Raw genomic sequence first — 15,625 nt, 5'->3', positions numbered from 1 at the left:
ATATCACGGGCTTATTATATTGAAGGTTAAAAGCTGTTTTTTACTCCTTACGTTTTCGTTTTTGGTCTCAGTAGATTTTTAAAACAATTCTTACTTATTAGACATTGATATCTCTTCATCTCATAAAACTGGTGGAATGTCGTCCCTTACAGGAATGATTTATTGCATCATGTGATCATCAATATTTTAATGCCTTCGTGCATGCTCTCCGAATCCAATAATAGAAAAATCTGAACTTTTCAAAGGCTGTTAGTTGAAATTTTACTGTGACCTGGATGTTTGTGATAGTCTTTATATAATAGATAATTTTCTCTGTCCTGTGTGAGACCACTACTCTGCTGAATGGAAATTATTTGGAAATGTTCAAAAGTTGATTTAAGAATCTACTTAAATCAATAAAGGACTATAAATTTATAACCGTTTGAAGGTGGGAGACTCTCAAAACAATCAAATGAAATGAAAGGCTATTTGATAAAACCGTGACTTTTTCGTTAAGAACGCTAGTATTATCAGAGCCACCCCTAGGAATTTTGCCGCACTCCTTCTCCCTTATTGTTTATGCCAATTTTTGGCCCCAAAAAAACTTGCCGCCCAATACTGCACCTTTGATAGAGCATGAGTATTATTATTACTATTACTACTACTACTACCACAAGGGAACCCTCACTGAAGGCTCATACTGACCATTAATCACACAATAGCATATCAGGCAGAATGACATATTATTTGTTCTAATGTGCGTGAACTTTTACATTGTCCATGCAAATATGAACAGTCGAGTTGCAGGATTAAAAGCCCAAGTTTTCCCTGGAGAAAAACTAAATCTACTAATTCTGGAATCCGCTAAGCGAAAATCTAGTCTCTTCAGTAGAAAGGAATGGCGAGAAGACAATCACTACGTAAAAGCAAAAACAAACGAATACATAATCAAAGATTGGTTTACTTTACAAGTACGGAAGTTAAATTGTCGCTACACAGTTTCTTGAAATATTTGAGGGCTTGTATGAACAAATAAGACTTTTAATTCACTGAGTGGATTGGATTTTGAAAAAAAAAAAAAAAAAGTGGTTAGTTTGTCGCAAGAAATTCGTCAACTTATAGCTAACCAAAGTCGCTAAATAAACGCATAGACGCAAAGTACTGTAGAAAAACTGAAAATTTCATTGTTTAATTGGAAAGTTTACGCAGTTACTGAAGTAGCCAGCCGCGAGTATCTGTGACAAGAGTGTAGTGGTTATTTTATACATTACAGGGGTATCTCGCTAATCCGAACTAATAAAAACCGCGCTCGTTCGGATTAGCGAAAAGTTCGGATTAGCGAATTTTCCCCAAGAGACAACAATAACTAGAGTTTAAGACAAAAATATCACATTCTAATGGTACATCAATTTAATTCTGTAAATGAATGAAGTAACTGATAGAAAAAAAAAGCTACTGTGCTGTAATGTAAAACTTAAAAAATAATACAGTACACAAGGTTATTTTGGTAAAAAATTTAGTTTGTATGTACCTGTATTGTTGAGGATTCTGATTTAATAAAATTGCATAGTTCTGTACATGACTTAATTTGTGTAAAAAATACCACTTGTACACAACACAAAAAAAAAAATTCACAAAATAGCACAAAAAAGTTTTTTATTTCTTCGTAAAAAAAGTCACCGATTTTCTTTTGCTTCTTGGAAGCTAAACTTTTTTTCGAATGCTTCTTCTCAGAGCTGCATTAGCAATAAAATTTTATGGAATGGCGTATCATTCTGCATAGCCCATTCTATACACATATTAAAACTGTCAACTGCCTCTTCGTGTTTTACTTTTTTTTCTTCGAGTTCTTTATCGTCATCATCGTCTTCTATGTCATTCTACATCGTCATATTTATAATTTCAGCATCTGATTTGATTTCGACTTTTGGTTCTCCCTGTAATCTATTCCGTAACATCTGTTTGTGAAATTTCAACATCTGGATTTATATTTTTTACCAAATTATGCACGTTTTGAATTTCCTCTTTTGGTGTATCACCGAAGTTATCTTGGTAAATTCTCGAAGGGCACAGTTTTTTCCATGACGCTCGAATTGCTTCAGGTTCGACGGCTTCTCAAGCAAACGTGAACACACAATAAATCAAAATAGGCCTATAGTATAACCGTACAATTGACAGTATGAAAAAATACTGTATTGTAATAATAATAAAATAAATAATAATAGTTAAAATAATAATAATTAAAAAAAATAACAGTACAAAATAATAATACGTATTAAATAAAACTTTTTTTTTTCAAACCGCAGTTCGGATTACTGGAGGGTTCGGATTAGCGGGATGCCACTGTAATTTCCAATCAAGTAGATTTTCAACTTGATGTGAGGTTACATTTTCAGTATTTATATGCCTTGTTCATTTTCGATTCAAATCACTCGTTTCCAAATGCATTGCGATCGATCCTATAAATGTCGCAAATGTCATTGGAATGAGTTGTTTATTAAACATCAACCGTATTTCAAGGAAATTGATTTTGTTTGACCTGGATGTTTGTGATACTTTTCAAAACAAAAACGAAAGAAGCATAAATAGTCCAAATATTTTTCCATCAGCACCATTTGACTCGTTAATCTCAATCAGTGTAGTAGGTAATATTGTGAGCTTAAAACTTCTTTCTACTGATTTTCGTACTAAGTATAAGCGGGCGAAGTGAAAACATACTGCATTTCTTTCGGAAAGAATAAACCAACCCACTGTTTTTCTTTTTCATTTTTTTTTTACGTCAAGCACTGACTATGAGTACTACTGTACTTTGGCAGTAGGTACTGTGTCTGTTTTTAACATCAACTTGTTGTTGCAAGTAAACAGGATAAGTACATGAATCTCAACCTTTGTGATGGTAAGGTCATACAACGTGTTCTGCTTATATCTTGCAATATCTGAGTTCAAAACATTTGCACGTTGATGAATTCCTTTGAAAAGATAATACAAACAAACAGATTAAACTGAACCCGAATATAAACATACAGAAGGTCTTGAACTTTCTTTAAATTCAGTTTCCTCTACTACATAACAAGCATTTACTTTTCGAAGCATTTTTGCAACTCGTAACTATAAAGACACCAGTGATGTTGTGGGAAATATTGTAAAAAAAATTAAAAAGTAAAAAAATTCTACGAAACATAATCGCTGATGTAATAAAACATGCCAAAGCAACTTGCTTGATAAAATTTTAAGCATCTCATTACCTCTTCGAACAGTAAATGTTCCTCTGATGATATCGCACATAACCTATTTCGAAAAGTAAATGAAAAATATAATTGTAAATTATTTAATCTGTAAAATGACCTAGCTATATATATAGCTAGGTCATTCTCTCTTGCAATATCTGAGTTCAAAACATTTGCACGTTGCTGAATTCCATTGAAAAGAGAATACAAACAAACAGATTAAACTGAGCTAATAATATATATATATATATATATATATATATATATATATATATATATATATATATATATATATATATATATATATATATATATATATATATAGCTAGGTCATTCTCTCTTGCAATATCTGAGTTCAAAACATTTGCACGTTGCTGAATTCCTTTGAAAAGAGAATACAAACAAACAGATTAAACTGAACTAATAAAAATATAATTAATTATAAATATGTCAAATTTATCCCGAACACCCTGTACATATATATTATGCGAATTCATTTTTACTCGGTTGGAATATTATGAAAAAGTTTTAATGACTGTTACCGAGAGATAAATTTTTTTATCTCTCGGTAACAGTCATTAAAACTTTTTCATATATATATATATAGTCTCATACGGAGGTAGGGGGTTTCTTCACCCGGAAACTCGGGTTTTTCGTCCCTCAGAAAAGGCAAACGATCCCCGTAAACACACATGGATTACAGTCATGAATACATCCCAGATATACTCAGGTCCCGAGCCCGATAAAAATTGGGGAGATTGGAGAAAGCTATGGTGAACTACACTGTTACAAATCTGACCAAGAACACTTTGTAGGCAATGCAAAGAAACGACTGAAAGGGAAAAACCAACACCATATATATATATATATGATATATATATATATATAACATCACGCTACCCGAGTAGACAACGTCTGGACTCTTTAGAACAACAGGCTGTAGGTGGTAGATAAATTTCACATCTGATGTGAAACCCCCAAGCTCCTTCTGCAAGGGAGGCAAACCAGCCAGAAGGCTGGTTTGCCTGTCTTGCAGAATGGAAAACCGAGTTACAGGTAGGAAAAAACCATGCCAATCCTCATATGGGACCGGTTAACTTGCCTTCAGTTAATTTGTGTCCCAGACGGGATGGGTATATAAGTACTATATATATATGTGTGTGTGTGTGTGTGAAAAGTTTTTTATCTTGGGGATAATATATATTAAGGATACCAAGTAATTTTATAAACTTAGCTTTTTTACTCCTTCTCCCAAGTAATCAAGTAAATAAGTTTGCGCCTGAACGCAGTTCAAGTCTAAAGGTGGTGCAACACCAGGGCAACTCGTTGTAAAAGTGAGTAATGCTCTGATCACTATTCTTAGTATTTCCCATAATGTAAAACACATCTCACTAAGAGATGTATACTGTTATACATTATGGGTGGGGGGTCATTACCCAGACCGGTTTCAACCGTTTTTGAGGTCTCCTCAGTGAGTAGCTAGAAACCTTGGTATTGGGTCTAGCTAATCACTGAGGAGACCTCAAAAAAGGTTGAAACCGCTCTGGGTAGTGACCTCACCCATAATGTATAACAGTATACATCTCTTAGTGAGATGTGTTTTACATTATGGGAAATACTAAGAATAGTTATCAGAGCTTTACCCACCTTTACAATGAGTTGCCCTGTTGTTGTACTACCTTTAGACTTGAACTACGTTCAGGCGCAAACTTAACTGTTTTGCTTACTTGGGAGAAGGAATAATAAAACCAAGTTTATAAAATTACTTGGTATCCTTAATATATATATATATATATATACAAATTTCCATCATACAAATAAATTATATGTCACAAAAAATGTGTCATCAATTTCGTACAAATTAAATTGCAATATGTTTTTGGCAAAAATTACATATTTCCTAAGAACGTAGCTATGGAATTAAGCTACAGTTCTTATAGAAAACTGTGCGGAGAGACATTTCAGTATGGAATTTGTCCACTATGGACTGCAATGCAGCCTCACAACGTTGTACGATGCTTAGCACCAAGTGATTCAGGAGTTCTTGAGACAAACTGAACCGCTCCTCCACCTTCAGAGCAAGAATAGGGCATTGTTTATTTTCTGGAGAGGAATTTAGAGCAGTAATGCGTCTCCCTATTGGGTCCTGAATGTGTTCTAGGGGATTGAGATATGGAGAGCGTGCTGGCCACTAAATTCGATTAATATTTCCATCTCCAGAACTATCTCCACTGTTCGTAAGATGAAGCTTTGGACACTGTGTTGAAGTCGACCAGTGGGGTGCTTAAGGGTCAAAGCTGTATAACTGAGAGGAGACCTCCACATAGCCTTTAAAGGAATGCGGAGAACCGACCAGGGCTTCTGACCTAATGTCAAATCCTCACCTTCTCGTGGTGCACCCAACAGGTATCTACCTGGATATTGAACGAACGAGGATGGGCTGGCAATTTGGGATTTAGCCGACCAAATTGTATTCTTATTGGTTAAACCAAAATTAAAAATGATGGTACAACATGACAAAATTTCATGCCGGCTGGGGCGTCGCCCGGTTAAACAAGGCCCCCCGTTGTTTTCGCAAGGGAACCAGAGCGAACAGCGAAAAGTCAGCTACTGGAACAAATCTAAAAACACACCCCAACTCAAAATCACCAGAGTTAAAATCGGTACCATCAACATAAGAAGATTGAATAGCAAAGAAATGGAGCTAGTTGAGGAATTAGATAAGTACCAGATCGACATAATAAGGGTGACTGGAACAAAAAAGACAAAAACTCTGGTGAGATCTTTCTGAGCAATAAATACAAATGTTATATTCAGGCAATGACAATCAAGGAAAATAAGGCGTAGCCATAGTATTCAACACAAAATACGAGGCTAATCTTCTTGAATGGCAGCCAGTCTCAAGTAGAGTGATGTGGGCAAATATGAGAATGGAGAACTGGACAATCAGACTTATTTGTGCCTATGGTCCCACAGAAGGTTCTACAAAAGTAGAAGTGGAGGAATTTTTTGATGCTTTTAGAAAAAGCAACTGACACAATGAAAAAGGAAAAGTTGGTCCTTGTTGGGGATCTGAATAGAAGAATAGGAAATGATTGTCAGACATACAAAAATATTTTGGGAAAATTTGGAGAAAAGAACAAAGCTAATAATAATGGCAAATACCTGTTGGATTTCTGCTCAGGACTTGGACTGGTTATTACTAACACCATGTTCCAACTAAAAATGTGCACAAATTCACATGGAGAGAAAAGGCAAGGAATAAGAAAAGTCTCATTGACTATGTTATTGTTGATAGTCATGTTTTCTCCCTCTTTACAGAGGATTTGATGTTTTCAAATCCTCTGTACACTCTGGTGCAGGACACCAGAGTGTACAGAGGATTCGAAATTGGAAGTGATCACTATTTAGTCTTGAGCAGGATAAAATTGAATTTCATATTGAAAAGAATAACATGAAAGAAAGTTTTAAAGCGAATAAAAGTTGAGCAGCTCTCAGATGTGAACTGTAGACTAATATACACAAAGATTATTGAAGAAAAAATTAAAGAGTTTGAGAACAGGAACCAAACTTTAGAGATTCAGTGACAAGCCTTGAAGAAAACCCTGATTGATTCAGCCAGAGAGGCATGTGGTGAGGTTGTCTGCAAGGATAGAAAAATCAGAACTCCATGGCGGACACAGGAAGTTAAAGAGGCAGTGAAGGAAAAGAAGAAATCATATCAAAAGTTCCTGGCAAATAAGTCAGCTTTTGCTCTTAAAGAATACAGAGACAAATGTAAGAAAGCGAGATACTGTGTAAAACAAAAAAACAGAAGCTAAACAAAAGTCATGGGAGGACTTTGGCCAGAACATAGAAAATAAGTATCAAGAAGGTGGTAAGATATTCCGGAGGTTGTTGAAGAAGCTTAGAAATGGAGGAAAGAGTGCTATAAAAGGAGTTAGAGATGATAAAGGTGACATGAAAACAGGAGAAAAAGATAAAGAAAAAGTAATTACTCCTTAAAGTATGGAGTAATTACTTCGAAAAATTGCTAAATGATACAAGCAGTGATAGCACAGTGCTAAAAAAACACAACAGACATACAGTCAGGAATACCTATCCATGCTTGAAGTGGAAAAAGCCATCAAAGAATTGAAATGATAGGCAGCAGGAGTAGATGATATTCGACCAGAAATACTGAAGTATGGTGGTATAAAAGTCTTACAGTGGCTGGACTGCATAGTTCAGAAACCTGGACAGAGGGACGAATTCTCGATGATTGGAGTAGAGCCCTAATAGTGCCCATATATAAAAAGGGAAATAAAACTAAATGTGAGAATTACAGAGGTATTTTCCTAATGAGTGTTCCTGGCAAGATCTATGCAAGTATACTTGAGAAACGGTTGAGAAGAATTGTGGAAGAAAAGCTTGGTGAAGAACAAGCTGGATTCAGGCAAAATAGAGGCTGTTAGGATCAGACCTTCACTTTACGACAAATAGTCGAGAAAGCATGGGAATGTAACAAAGATCTGTGTTTAAGTTTTGTCGATCTGGAAAAGGCATATAACAATGTGCCAAGAGAGGAGCTATTCAATACGCTACAGTTATATGGTGTCAATGGGACATTATATCAAGCAACAAGTAGTCTTTATTTGAGTTGTAAGTCGGCAGTTAGAATTCGAGGATGTACAGGAAGATGGTTTAATGTTAAATCTGGTGTGACACAAAGATGTACATTATCCCCTCTGTTATACATTATCGATATGGATCACATTATGAAGGAAGTTGGTATTAAACATGATATCAGAATTGGAGATGTTAATGTCAGCTCTTTGCTTTATGCGGACGATGTTATACTTCTGAATAAATCCGCTACAAGTTTGCAAGATTCCCTGACTAAACTGAATAACTGTTGTAATAGATATGGTATGGAGGTCAGCATTAAAAAGACAAAGACAATGAAAATAGATAGAATTGTTGAAAATGTCAACTGTGTTGTAAACGGGGAACCTGTGGAACAAGTAAAATATTTCAGCTACTTAGGCACGATTTTTAGTGAAGATGGTAAATTAAAAATGGAAATAGACAACAGAATCAACAAAGCTGGTATGGTAGGAAGTCAATTGAATAAATTCATATGGAATAAGAGAGAAATTAGTCGGAACACTAAATTAACTGTATACAAGACAGTGTTCAAACTAGTTTTAACTTATGGATCTCAGAGCTGGGTCAGAAGTAAAACACTTGACCAAAGACTATAGACTGAGAGTCATGAGAAAGATTAGAGGCGTGAATAGATGGCATCAATGGCAATATCAGATTAAAAACGAGGATATTACGAAAGAACTTGACATTGTCAGCATCCAGGAATGCGTTAGCAGAGCTAATCTCGGGTGGTATCGTTACTTAAACAGAATGGGCGAGGAAAGATTAGTAAAACAAGTGTTCTCTGCCAGGTTGGCAGGAAAACGACCCAGAGGAAGACCAAGATATAGGTGGATTGATACGGTACAATGTGCCTTAGACGATAGAAATATAAGATCTGATAATGATAATATTGGAGTCTTGACAAGTAATAGACTGAAAATAAGGGGATAAACAACCTATGTTGTTTTATAGCCAGTAAGCGAAACTAAAGATCAATTACTACTTTCTATAAGTTTCATGCCGAAAAACTATCGGCGAAGACAATTCGAAGCAAAGGTGGAGCAAGATCCCTCACTATTCTTGGTAGTTTCTCATAATGTAAAACACAGCTCCTAGGAGATGTAATACTGTCATTACATTATGAGGAGAGGTTACTACCCAGACCGGTTTCAACCTTTTTTGAGGTCTCATCAGTGAGTAGGTAGACCATTTGGCTTTTTATCTTAACTAAGTAATAGACTGATTAGGAGGGAAATTGTAGATAAGAAGTTAGTAATGATGTAAATTTTTCATATAGTACTATCATATTTTATACACCCCTTGAGGGTACATGTCAGAATTTGATGATGATGATGATGGTGGTGGTGGAGTCGATCGCTGTGTGTTGACAAAGACGTTTGGAGAAGAATTTATTTTTTCGAAAAGAAAGGTTTTATCCTACGATGCAATTATACTCGTACATGTATAGTGTATTGTTCGTTTATCTCATAAAATAGACAAACTGGCAAGAGACCAATAGTTGACATACATTATACATTGGCCTTATTATCTTAGTTGCTTTCAAACAATTGAACTCGATCAATTTGTTCGTAACCTTTGTAAAAGAGTGCATTACTCAAAATTAGCCAATGCATATGTGAGGAGCTCACTCAACCAAGAAATGCACAGAAAGATCCAAACATTGGATTAAACAACTAAGGCTATAAGGCCAGTGTATTATCTCTGATAATTTTCGTGTTTTGTTAAATGAAAGCCAATTACTGCCTTTTAAGAGCGACCCAATTCGCTTTCGGGTAGCAAGTCCTTACAAAGGTTCTTTGAATCCCAGAAGAGTCTCATCACTGCGTTAAGGATGTACCCAGAATCACATCCTATCTTGTAGGGTATGAAAATATCGACAGTCCGGTTTGGAAAGAATTCATGAGGGATTTAAAGAGTCTATGAATGGCTTGCACACAGTCACGATTTCAATCCGTATAACACATCTGGATTGAAATGGAACCGTCGAATGTGGGCCAATATTTCCAAAATTTTCATGGACTGGTCATATTGAAGAATGAATATGCTAAAATAAGTCACTCTTATTATCAGAAACTTCTGGAAAGTATATCTAGAAACGTAGAAAGTGTGATCAGGACCAAATAAGGAGCATACTATTAAGGTGTATGCAATTAACGTTCCTCTGAATATAGTGCTGTCCCAATAGCTTATTTCATTGTAGCGCAGTGAAAATATCGTAGTAATCTAAGACATTACGAATAAAGTTGATTAGTATTGCACCTGTTTCTAGTCATTTCATTTGTGATTAATTCAAAGGAACCTCAGAAGTTTTATATACATTATTATTTTATTGTTATTTTTGTATGTAAATCACACACACACACACACACACACACACACACACACACACGCGCGAACGATTGTAAAGCGATCCCACATTAGTGCTATGGTACGTTTTTCAGAAAAGAGTAAAACAAACAATACAGTACAATACAATAACGGCGCACTTTTGTATAGCACTTTTGTATAGCATATATTTTGCCATCAAAATATAAAAATATGATAAAGTAACTTGCTATATTTATTATGAAATATTCATAAAAGAAATTTATTAATCATAAACAGGTTTATCATAAGTGGAAGGAGAGTTGAGGAGTGGCTGAGAGGATGGTCCAAAATGGCTGGAGATATTGTGTACGATTTAGGCAAAGTAACTAATCAGTTGCCTGAGATGGCTGGGGAGTTGTCGATGGGAGAACGTTGGTGGAGTAGAATGGAAACGAATGGAGGTGAGGTGAGGTTTTGAATAAGGAATGGAGGTTGTAGGTTCAACATTTAAGATTGTTGAGTTAGTAATGAGTAAATTACATTCAAGAAAATTTCAGACAAAAATAAGTTGACATAAGCTTAGAATTTGAATGGAGGTGATTTTAGTGAATGAGGAGATTAATCGATATCTGCTCACTGCTGTAGGAAAGAAGGAAGGAAGGAGTGTGATATACAGATAATGAACGGTTTAGCTATATATTGAAATTAGAAATAAATTCATGATAATTGTTATTTGATTATGTAAACCATTAATCCCATTATTTTATTATGTGATTATGATGGGATAGGTTAACTCATCTTAATTGCTACTTGACTATGTGATAGATAAATTAACTTCTATTATGTTGTACTATACAGGAGAGATCACAAAGAAAAACTGAGTGCCTGAAAATTGCCTCATGTGATAATACACCAAACAATTTTGTTTAATGGACATGTATGTGCCGATGTTACTGTTGCAGAGGTCATTAATAAGTATACGGAGAATTTAATCCGATTTGATCCTTTGCGAATATTTTTCAATAAAATATCAGTCTTACCGTGTGTAATACGTTAATTATGGAAAGCGTAGTTCACACTTTCGATGATTAAGTATGCACTATAAAATTTTCTTCATTTACTAAGTACTGTATATTAAATACTTAACTTAGTGATTCATTGTGCTAAGTATGCTATGCATAAGAAACTAAAACTTGTATAAGTATGAGAAGAATTTACTACTCCGTTTTAAATATAACGCACAATAAGATCGCAATTAACATAGCTTGAGCTAATTTACACAATATATATTAATTTCACGTAACTTATATTATATATATTCTATCTAAGACTAATGTCGAGTATCCATTGTAAAGAGTATTCTAGAAACACTAACCTAATCATATGCACATTACTAAGTGTTAAATTAAAGCGCAGTTAAGTCAACGTGTATCAGTTTTCAGCAAGTTATTCAGAAGAGCGACATCAGAAAGTCGGTTTTTTTTAACAGTGAACTGCCTTACATAGTAAAGAGGAAACAAGATACCTTAGTCTAAAGCTATGTGCAAGGTCCAGTACAGAAAGATTAATACAGAGGAAAGAGATAAGAGATTCCTCAAAGAAATCTTATAGGATGAGAGTTCATGGGAAAAAGAATCAATAAAGCTTTAGTGTGGAATAAGAATTTACTACAATGCTACTGAAATGTATTCCACAAATTATAAAAATGAAAAGGATTTGAAAGAGTGAATGAAGATGAAAGGAAATAGGAACAAGTGAAAAAGTGTGTGTGTGTGTGTGTGTGAGAGAGAGAGAGAGAGAGAGAGATGCTACCGAAGAGAAAGATTGATAAGTGTAGTATGGAAAGAAAAATCAGAATATGGAAGGAAAGAAAAAACTTTTCATCCCGCATACATACAGGTATGTATGAGGGATGAAAAACCAGAGTTTCCGAAAAAGAAAAACCTGCTACACTTATATGAGATCGGTTAACTCACCTTCAATTAACTCGTCACGGCGACAATCGAATTCGGTTCTTTTCCAATCGCAGAACGCAATATATCGCCAGTCTTTCAATTGCACTACGGAGGCGCTTAATGCTATTTTTAGCATTAAGAGATGAATCAATGCTATTTTTTATACATGAATCCCACACATGAGAGATCCCAAAAATTTGTAACACAGCATGGCACGTATGGGACAAAACTTGGACATCCTGCAAATAATATGAGTGTGGAGTTATAACAGAGGTATTGTTCCATTACTGTTGTTGTTCGTTATTAATAAACTTATTTCCACAAATATTTAAATATATATTTTTAAATTTCTGTTCTTATAATCTGTACAACGCTACCTGTGTGACAGACGTGAAATATGACCGATTTTCAAAATAACCGTTTCCATAACAACCGTAACGATCGGCAGCCTCTCTCTCTCTCTCTCTCTCTCTCTCTCTCAGAACAGGAAAACAGTTTCACATTTCACTCTGACCGCTGGCTTCAGTTTCATGAAAAAAAAAATCTGGAAATTTTATGGAAAGAAGATTACAAAGGTGGAAATATGCTGCAAATTTGTCGCATCCTATAAACATCTGCAAAATTCAATTTATTAGAAAATAACCATCTGCAGAAAATAATATTTTTAAACGAAGTTTGGACTGTTAATTATTTTTGCATTTACACTTCCAGTATATGAAATTATACGAAAACTGTTGCAGTTTAGTTTACTTTTAATAATATCTATTTCCATTATGTGTAGAAATGAGAGTGATTTAAAGTTTTTAAATTAATAAGTATTCTGTGTTAATTGTTTAACATTTAAGTATTATGATCAGAGACGGCTCTAGGGCATTAGCAAAGTTATTATATATATATATATATATATATATATATATATATATATTTTTTTTTTTTTTTTTTTTTATTAAATGATTTTAAAATAAAATAAAAAAAAGCTGAAGTTTGTTTTTAAATACTGATTTCAGCTGACAATAAGTTTGCTCTGAAAATACACTGAACGAAGAAAAAAAAAAAGAAATCCCAAATGGCTGCGAATTCAATTCTCGCTTTGTGACTGGATGCATATCAATTAAAATCATTTGGTAAGTAACATATTTTGCACTTTGTAATAAATGAAATGAAATGTTTGCTGGACTTAATGGATTCGATATACAAGAATGTTATAGCATATCTAACCTAGAATTAAGGTTTTGCGAGTAGGGAGGAGGAACTAAACCAGGACGCGCAGTGAAGTTTCCGAAGTCTGAGACAGAATTAAAATAGTAATTCTAATTTAAATTTCCACATATTTTTATATGTATTATTATACTTTTAGTGTTTATAATTAAAATTAGAATTTGAAAATGGGTATAACTGCGTCAACTGCTGATGCCTAAAAGTATTTGGACTTCAGTTTATTTATAGGTCGAGTATTTTTTTTTTTTTTTTTACAAGGCATTTGCTCAAGCGTTCATAATAGACCAGGGGTCAGCAACCTGTAGCTTTCTCAGTACATACACTTGGGCCTTTATATTAAACTCCATGCATGTGGTTCTTTAATAGCTAATGTCGATAACTTGTCTATTATCGTAATTGGAATGTACAGTAGCCAACCACAAACAAAACACAGAATGCAGTCAATGTTGCATCAACTGCATTTTATGAATGTCACTTTTAATTATAACTGACCGAACCCAGATGTTAATGTGTTAATGTGTCATCTGAAGACAAGAGAAAGTGTGCTCTTTTAAGCACTGTCAGAGAGGGATTATTTGGAATTCATATGTGAAGATATCAAAAAAAAAAAAAAAAAAAGAGGGGGGGGAGAGAAAGTTGAACAGCAAAATTTTCGAAACAGTCAGGCGGAATCTTCTACATTTATTTAAAAAACAAAAATCTAACCGTAAGAAACATTTTTTTAGGAATTGTCTAGTTGAAAGCTCTCAAAAAATCTTCAAAGAAAAGCGTTGTCAATATCTGGTTGGCAACCTTTCAAAGAAACTAAAAAAAAAAAAAAAATCTCATTTTATTCATATTTTCTTTTTAAAATAGTAATTCTAATTTAAATTTCCACATATTTTTATATGTATTATTATACTTTTAGTGTTTATAATTAAAATTAGAATTTGAAAATGGGTATAACTGCGTCAACTGCTGATGCCTAAAAGTATTTGGACTTCAGTTTATTTATAGGTCGAGTATTTTTTTTTTTTTTTTTTACAAGGCATTTGCTCAAGCGTTCATAATAGACCAGGGGCCAGCAACCTGTAGCTTTCTCAGTACATACACTTGGGCCTTTATATTAAACTCCATGCATGTGGTTCTTTAATAGCTAATGTCGATAACTTGTCTATTATCGTAATTGGAATGTACAGTAGCCAACCACAAACAAAACACAGAATGCAGTCAATGTTGCATCAACTGCATTTTATGAATGTCACTTTTAATTATAACTGACCGAACCCAGATGTTAATGTGTTAATGTGTCATCTGAAGACAAGAGAAAGTGTGCTCTTTTAAGCACTGTCAGAGAGGGATTATTTGGAATTCATATGTGAAGATATCAAAAAAAAAAAAAAAAAAAGAGGGGGGGGAGAGAAAGTTGAACAGCAAAATTTTCGAAACAGTCAGGCGGAATCTTCTACATTTATTTAAAAAACAAAAATCTAACCGTAAGAAACATTTTTTTAGGAATTGTCTAGTTGAAAGCTCTCAAAAAATCTTCAAAGAAAAGCGTTGTCAATATCTGGTTGGCAACCTTTCAAAGAAACTAAAAAAAAAAAAAAAATCTCATTTTATTCATATTTTCTTTTTAATATATACTGCCGATATGCAAGTGACCAACCAAGACCAGATTCAGCCCTTTAGCAATTCTATCCTTAGTGGCATTTAGGAATCGAGTTACTACCAAGAGAAAGAGCAGCACATTTTGTGTACCCATTTTCTACAATGTTTCCCTGTTTTTCCAATTCGCATTGTGTGTATGCTCAACAGCCTGTCATCAAGGTCAAGTAATCTGATTAATTAATGCTCCGAGGCTAAATTCTATATGCGTAGGGTATTATGATTGTCAATTGCGTATATTCTTCTGGCCAGTTTGCCTGTTTTGCGTGAAGAAAAATCCGAGTTTCAGAGAATAAAAACCATTCCACCATGATGAAGCTGTCGTGAAGCGCTACCTACACTGTAGGTGGGCTCAAATATATCACACAACAAATATTGTTCTGTTTATTTTTGGATAGTTTTTGACATCTTTTTTTTTCTTCTTTTTTTTTGCGGATCGCAAAAAAATGAGCACTTTTTCGACATAGAGAATAGTTTGGGTTGAAGTTGAATGAATACAATCACCACTGTCTTTCCCACATGAAATCTTAATGTGCATGTCTAGTGGGTCCGGGCTTCATGTGAACTGTTACTGTTCGTTTTCTTCGCCTTTATTTATTTTTTTACTTTTTTTAACATTTCAAATGTCTAGCAAAAAAAAAA

General features: G+C 34.2%; 1 protein-coding gene across 1 annotated transcript in view; it reads left to right on the top strand.

Annotated features, from left to right (window-relative positions):
* The window catches only part of LOC150097455 (tribbles homolog 2-like), a 154,886-nt gene that overhangs the window by 16,176 nt on the left and 123,085 nt on the right, over positions 1 to 15,625 (top strand). Inside the window, exon 3 of the mRNA XM_090407245.1 lies at positions 13,126 to 13,242. The gene's annotated coding sequence lies outside the window, so the exon portion shown is untranslated. The remainder of the gene's footprint in view (positions 1 to 13,125; positions 13,243 to 15,625) is intronic.

Source organism: Typopeltis vanoorti, chromosome 17 (genome assembly GCF_054136105.1).
Source record: "Typopeltis vanoorti isolate ZY-2024b chromosome 17, IOZ_Tvanoo_1.0, whole genome shotgun sequence".
NCBI lineage: Eukaryota > Metazoa > Arthropoda > Arachnida > Uropygi > Thelyphonidae > Typopeltis > Typopeltis vanoorti.
The sequence above is the reverse complement of the archived record's forward strand: the minus strand, read 5'-3'. Positions and strand labels throughout refer to the sequence as shown.